At 42.9% G+C, this 5928-nt stretch overlaps 1 non-coding gene across 1 annotated transcript; it reads right to left on the reverse strand.

The window, feature by feature from the left end:
- Positions 1-245: 245 nt before the first annotated feature.
- On the reverse strand, positions 246-351 carry LOC130996333 (small nucleolar RNA R71). The gene has a single exon (XR_009092517.1). It is a non-coding gene; the product is annotated as a small nucleolar RNA R71 (small nucleolar RNA).
- Positions 352-5928: the final 5577 nt, after the last annotated feature.

Here is a 5928-nt window from a genome sequence, read left to right on the forward strand (position 1 = left end):
GCCGCTCTTTCATGGGATGCCGAGTGAGGACGCCTTACAGTTCATCCGTGACTTCTGCTCTCAAGTGCAGACCTTTCCATTGCTGGAACTCACCGAGGACCAGTTGAGACTCAAGTGCTTACCTTATGCACTCAAGGACCGGGCTAGAACGTGGTTGTTGTCCCTGCCGCCAAACTCCATAACCACATGGGGAGAGGCATGTGAGAAGTTTATGCTTAAGTACTATCCTAATCACAAGACACATGAGATTAGGAATCAAATAATGAACTTCATGCAAGGAGCTGACGAGCGTCTCCACGAGGCTTGGGAGAGATTCCAAGAGCTCCTCCGCCAGTGCCCACAGCACCAATTAACACCCGTCATGTTGATGCAGTTCTTCTATGACGGATTGATTCAGACGGCACAGTTCATGGTGGACAGTACAGCAGGAGGCAACATTGCCCAGAAGACAGTCGATGAGCTCAAGGAGATCTTCACCACACTTGCCGCGAGCTCTCAACAAAAGTCGGTCAGAGGAAGGAGAGTTGAAGCTAATGCAGTAGATCCAAACAATGAGCTTCAGAAGCAAGTAGCGGACTTGATGAGGCAAGTACAGCACCTCAGGATGAACCAGGTGGAGGCTCCACCTGAAGGAGAAGCAGAGGTCTATGCTGCTCAGGGCTATCCGGGGAGGCCTCAATTTGAACAGAGGCCCATCTTTAATCAAGGGCAACAAAGCTCCAACTCGGGTTGGAGAAATGAGCAGAATTCGGGATGGAGGAACCAAGCTCCTGGCCAAGGGTCGGGATCAAACCAAGGCAATCAGTTTCCCCGACCTCCACAGCCAGTGGGGTATCAGAACCAGCAGCAGTTCTACCCATCTCAACAGCAGTCCTCATTCCCTCAGCAGCAGCATTACCCTCAACCATATCAGCAACAGCAACCCCCGCAGCAACTCTACCCACCTCAGCAGCACCAATCTCCAGGCCCCTTATTTGAAGATCAGATGCAAGCTTTCATGCAGGCTAGCAAACAGGCGATGGAGGCCCAGAGTGCTACCATCAAGCGCCTCGAGACTACAGTTGGGCAACTAACAGGAGCATTGAATCAGTTGCAGCAAGAACATCCAACTGGGAAGTTCCCAAACCAGGACCAACAGCCGCATCAAGCTCATGCCGTGGCGGTAATCAAGGAAAATACCCCAATAACCACGGGGAAATGGAGAAGCAAAACCGTGGAAGCAATCAAGGCTACCCATTGCCCCAGTGAGCCACTGCCACCTGTCACTGTTGCACCAAACCAACCACCACCCAAGCAAGGAGATCCAGGTAGCTTTACTTTTGATATTAGCTTAGGTGGGGTTGAAAAGGTTTTGGGAATGCTTGATTTGGGCGCGGCAGTCAATTTGATGCCGCTTGATATTTTTGAGAAATTGGGTAATAAAGAGCTTAAATGCACAAATATTAAGATAGAGCTAGCTAGCTGACGGCTCTATTAGCAGCCCACGAGGCCTTGTTGAGGATGTTGAGGTTGTTGTGAGGGGGATTAGTGTTTTGGCTGATTTTGTTGTCCTTGATGTGGGAAAAGGGATTAGAGGCGAGAATGGGCATCTCGTGCTGCTCGGCCGACCTTTTATGGCCACCACCCATACTCGCATCAATGTGAGTACGGGAACTGTGAGTATGGTAGGGGCAGGTAGAGCTGTAACATTCTCAGCTTTTGATAAAAAACCTACTACCCCAACTTCGTTAATTCAAAACTGCTCTTATGTTGAAACATTTGATGTTTTGGATGAGGATTGTATTGTGCAGGAATTCCTTAATAAGCTACAGGAGGAGGACGAGATTGTGGAGGAATTCCTTGCTAACTTGCAGGATGAGGCTGACTTTGAGAAGGAATTTCTGGATAAGCTGCACGAGGAAGATGATAAAGAGCAAGGCCTTCTGTGTGCCTTGCCACTGGAAGAGAAGCTTGATGAGGTTGTATCACTCGTTCTCCTTGGATGTGTGGATGGGAGACCATCTCATGATATGAGCATGGAGCGCTCATTTGGAGGACCCGCAGCTGCAATTCAAGAAGACGTGTTTACAAGGGCGTTAAGGCAGCTAGAGCTTCAATCGGATTTTGGTTAAGGGGTTCTCTTAGTCGGGCTGGCGACTTAAAAACTAGCGCTGCATGGGAGGCAACCCATGTTTTCTTGCTTTTTCTTATTTCGTTTTTCTTTCGTTTTGTTTGTGTTGTGTTTTGTTGCTTCTGCTGTTTGGTGCAGGTTGTTGCGTTGGAGACTGCTTGTTCTATGGATGAGAGAGAGGCAGACATTGTGGGACACTACGGGCTCGCCACTTGGATCGGTATTCAGGGAAGTATTTCTTCTTTCACCCCTCTTTTTGTATGCACTGAGGACAGTGCCAGATTTTAAGTGTGGGGGGTGTTTGTTGGTAGTTGTGAATCCTGTGGGCGTCTTTTTGTTGTGTTCTTGGGCTTGCTTGTTTTGGGGCGAATGGTCCCCTCGTCTTGCTTTCTTGCTTGTTTTTGAAGTGCTTCGCATATTGATGATGGTTTACTAGCGATTCTGGGTTATGTTTTGTGTTGTTTGTTGTCCTTGTCTTTTATGATTGATTTGTCCCCAATGAAGTGTAATTGGTTTAAGGTTTTGATGCAACACCCTGATGAGCAACTCTTGACGTGATTTGTCCGGTAGATGCTAGGGGGAGTGTTTTCAGTGCAATTTCCTAATATCTTTCTCTATGTTTAATTGTTTGGTTGGTTGTTGAGTTTTTGATAGCTCTGGGTCTCTGCTCCTCTAATGGCAGCATTATGAGCATAGGAAACCACACGAGAACATTTTGTAAGAAACGAGCTCTGCCTCCGAAACTGCTCCAAACGAGCACGTTTTGTAAGAACTCAGTTTATGTTTTCTATTGAATTGAATGCTAGTTTATTTCCTTTGCATAGATTATTGTTGCTTCGAGTTGGTTTAATGAATTGTTTGTTCTTTTATCTCGCCTGGATAATCGTTGCTTTATGATTGTTGAATTAACTATTGTCTTCTAGATTGCTAGTTTAGAACCCTAGGTTTACTAGTTTCCTGCGTTCTTAATCTGCTTCCTATCTTTCGCCTAGATAGATTTATATGCTTTATTTTGATTACGCATTAGTTAATCGTGAGAGAGTGCCAGACCCAACTACCCGATTAGAGTGTTTAGGTTTCCTTTCCGTTTCTTGTGAGTAATACAATTAAAGCCCTGCTAAGCCTTCCGTGTGAGACGACTTGAGTCACCTTACCGCCCTAGGACGACCTCGTATAAATTCGAGTCCATCCGCTAGGTGTTTTTGGATGAGTCAGTACGCGTTAACCCTAGCTAGCAACCTTTGTCTAGCATAGGATCCCAATTGGATTTCCTTTAAAGTTGGCGAACCAACACAGATAGGATACATATAAAAACATAAACATTTTTGCCAGTCAATCATTTCATAAACATTTCATCTTCATAAGAGTCATTTATCATGTGAGCATAATAATAAACTGAAATTAATAGTTAAAATCATTTGAAGCATATATTCGTATAAGAGGCCTACGACGCGCAGGGGATCTCTATATACGTAGTAAAGTAATGCCCACCTTAAACGTTCTTAAAGCTGGCGTGGAGTCGCTTCTTCTTCGGCTTCACTTTCTGTCGCCCGACCTTCATTGATGAAGAGTCAATAAGTGCGTGAAGAAATTGTCATAAGACAAAGTCTAAATTTTACGAGCCTAGGGTATCTTTTAATGTTTTAGGGTTTTAGCATCCATAATGCGTTCCATTAAAGACAGTAAAAAATAATCATAACTTCATGACTAATCACATAAATAATAAGGTTTAAAACATAATTAAAAACAACCCACTTTCCATTTTTTTTTAAAGGCAGCCCATCTCTGGCCCAAATTAATCAAGACAAGGCCCAAACTTCTTCTTTTTTATTTAAAACACACACACACACAAAAACCCTCTCTCTCTCTCTCTCTGCTCTCTCGCGCTCTCTCCTCTGCCATCACGCTCCCTGCTCTGCTCTGCTATCTCGATCTCTGCTCTGCTCTACCATCACTCTTTCTGCTCTACTTTGCCTTCACGCTCTCTGCTCTGCTCTCCATCTCCTCTGCTCTGCTCTGCTCTCTCGCTCTCTGCTCTGCTCTGCCTTCACACTCTCTGCTCTGACATCTCGCTCTCTGCTCTGCCATCTCGCTCTCTGCTCTGCTCTGCCTTCACACTCTCTGCTCTGACATCTCGCTCTCTGCTGTGCTCTGCTCTGCCATCTCGCTCTCTACTCTGCTCTGCACTCTCGCTCTCTTCCCAACCCAGGGCTGCTCTTCTTTTCCCTCTTTCCCTCCCCTATTTCCCCCTCTCTTTTTTTTACACTGAAGCCCTAAACATCTCTCCTTCTCACTCGTTATTGACAGAAAAAGAAAAAGGGTGGAGGTTGTTGCCGCGCCGTCGCCGGCCATGAGCAGCCGCCGGCTACTCATACCCTTCTCTCAAAAAGCGGACAACACACACAACAGAAACACAAATGATCTAAAATTCCAGAAATTCACACATAGAACAGCTAAGGTTTGTAAAAATCTGTTCTCTCAATATTTCTATTTATTGATGTAATTTCCAGATCTGTAATGAGTTACTACTGAAACACATAGTGGAAAATACCAATTGTGCGTGTGTGTATATCTGTTGGTGGTTCTCTGTGGGATGATCTTTGAAATTAAACGAAAGAAGAAAAAGATTTGATTTAGGAGGAACCTTGAAATCGGTTTGGTGGTATTTGGTATTCGCAGGAATCTGATTCGGAACCTTGGGAGCAGTCGAGACTTGGGTTTGATTGGGATCTGGAACTGCCAAACTTGGAAGCTAACTTGAAGTTTCTTTTTTATTATTTTTATTTTTTTTTCTTTCCAGCCGAGAGTGAAGTGGAGAAAGGAAATTAGGCAAATGAAGTTTAGGAGATAGAGATTAGCTTATCAAGGAAGCTAAATGCTTGCAAGTGGATAAGAGAGAGAAAAGAGAATGTGTGGATGAGGATTAGGAGATATTTAGTCAAACTTAATTAAATAATGCAAGTGATAAATGGGATAAGATCCACTAATTTTGTGGACAAGGTGTACCCTCAAATTTAAATAAACTTGTGACTTAAATACATAAATAAAATGATCTTTACTAAAATCATTAAAATAAAATCCCTTGATTAATAATAATAATAAAAAATAATATCTCATTTAAAGGGAATCTCGTGACTTCATGCATAATTTAAAATCCATGCAGTTCATATAAATACACTCAACTCACGAATTAAAACTTATGCATAAATTCCTTTAAATCTCAAATGGATTTAGATAAATAAAATCAAGCACATCAGAAAATAAAACCAAATTTTATTAATGGATGATGAACCCTAACTATTAATAATTAAGCCTTTAATCAGTGATTAAAAGCCGGGTGTTCGCTATTTTATTAACACGCCGCAAGTGTACGGGTGCAATTGTGTACAGTAGCAAGCAAGGTCGAATCCACAGGGACTAATGGTTATCAATGCCTACTCTTAATTATTTTACTCTATCTGGGTGAACGATTATTAAAGTTTTGATTTTAAAACTAAATAAATAAACAACAGGAAATAAAACAAAACAAGCTGCGAAACAGAGAAACAGATAAGACAAGATTTCCCAAGGCAAAAGTTTCAACAGATTCTCCTAACTAACATGTTCAATTCAATTAATAAGATGATTCCTAAGGCAATCTCTAAGCTAGTTCATACCCACTCCCGTGGCATACAAACCATTGATTACATGCAAGGCTACCGTCCCCGGATCGCACTTCTAACATGCAACTCCTAAAAGCTCATAGGATTAACGCCCTCACAAATATCAATTCCCTTTAGAAAATATTGGAACCAACACCCCCAAAATCCATCTCCCGA

The sequence above is a fragment of the Salvia miltiorrhiza genome, chromosome 7, assembly GCF_028751815.1.
Source record: "Salvia miltiorrhiza cultivar Shanhuang (shh) chromosome 7, IMPLAD_Smil_shh, whole genome shotgun sequence".
Taxonomy (NCBI): domain Eukaryota; kingdom Viridiplantae; phylum Streptophyta; class Magnoliopsida; order Lamiales; family Lamiaceae; genus Salvia; species Salvia miltiorrhiza.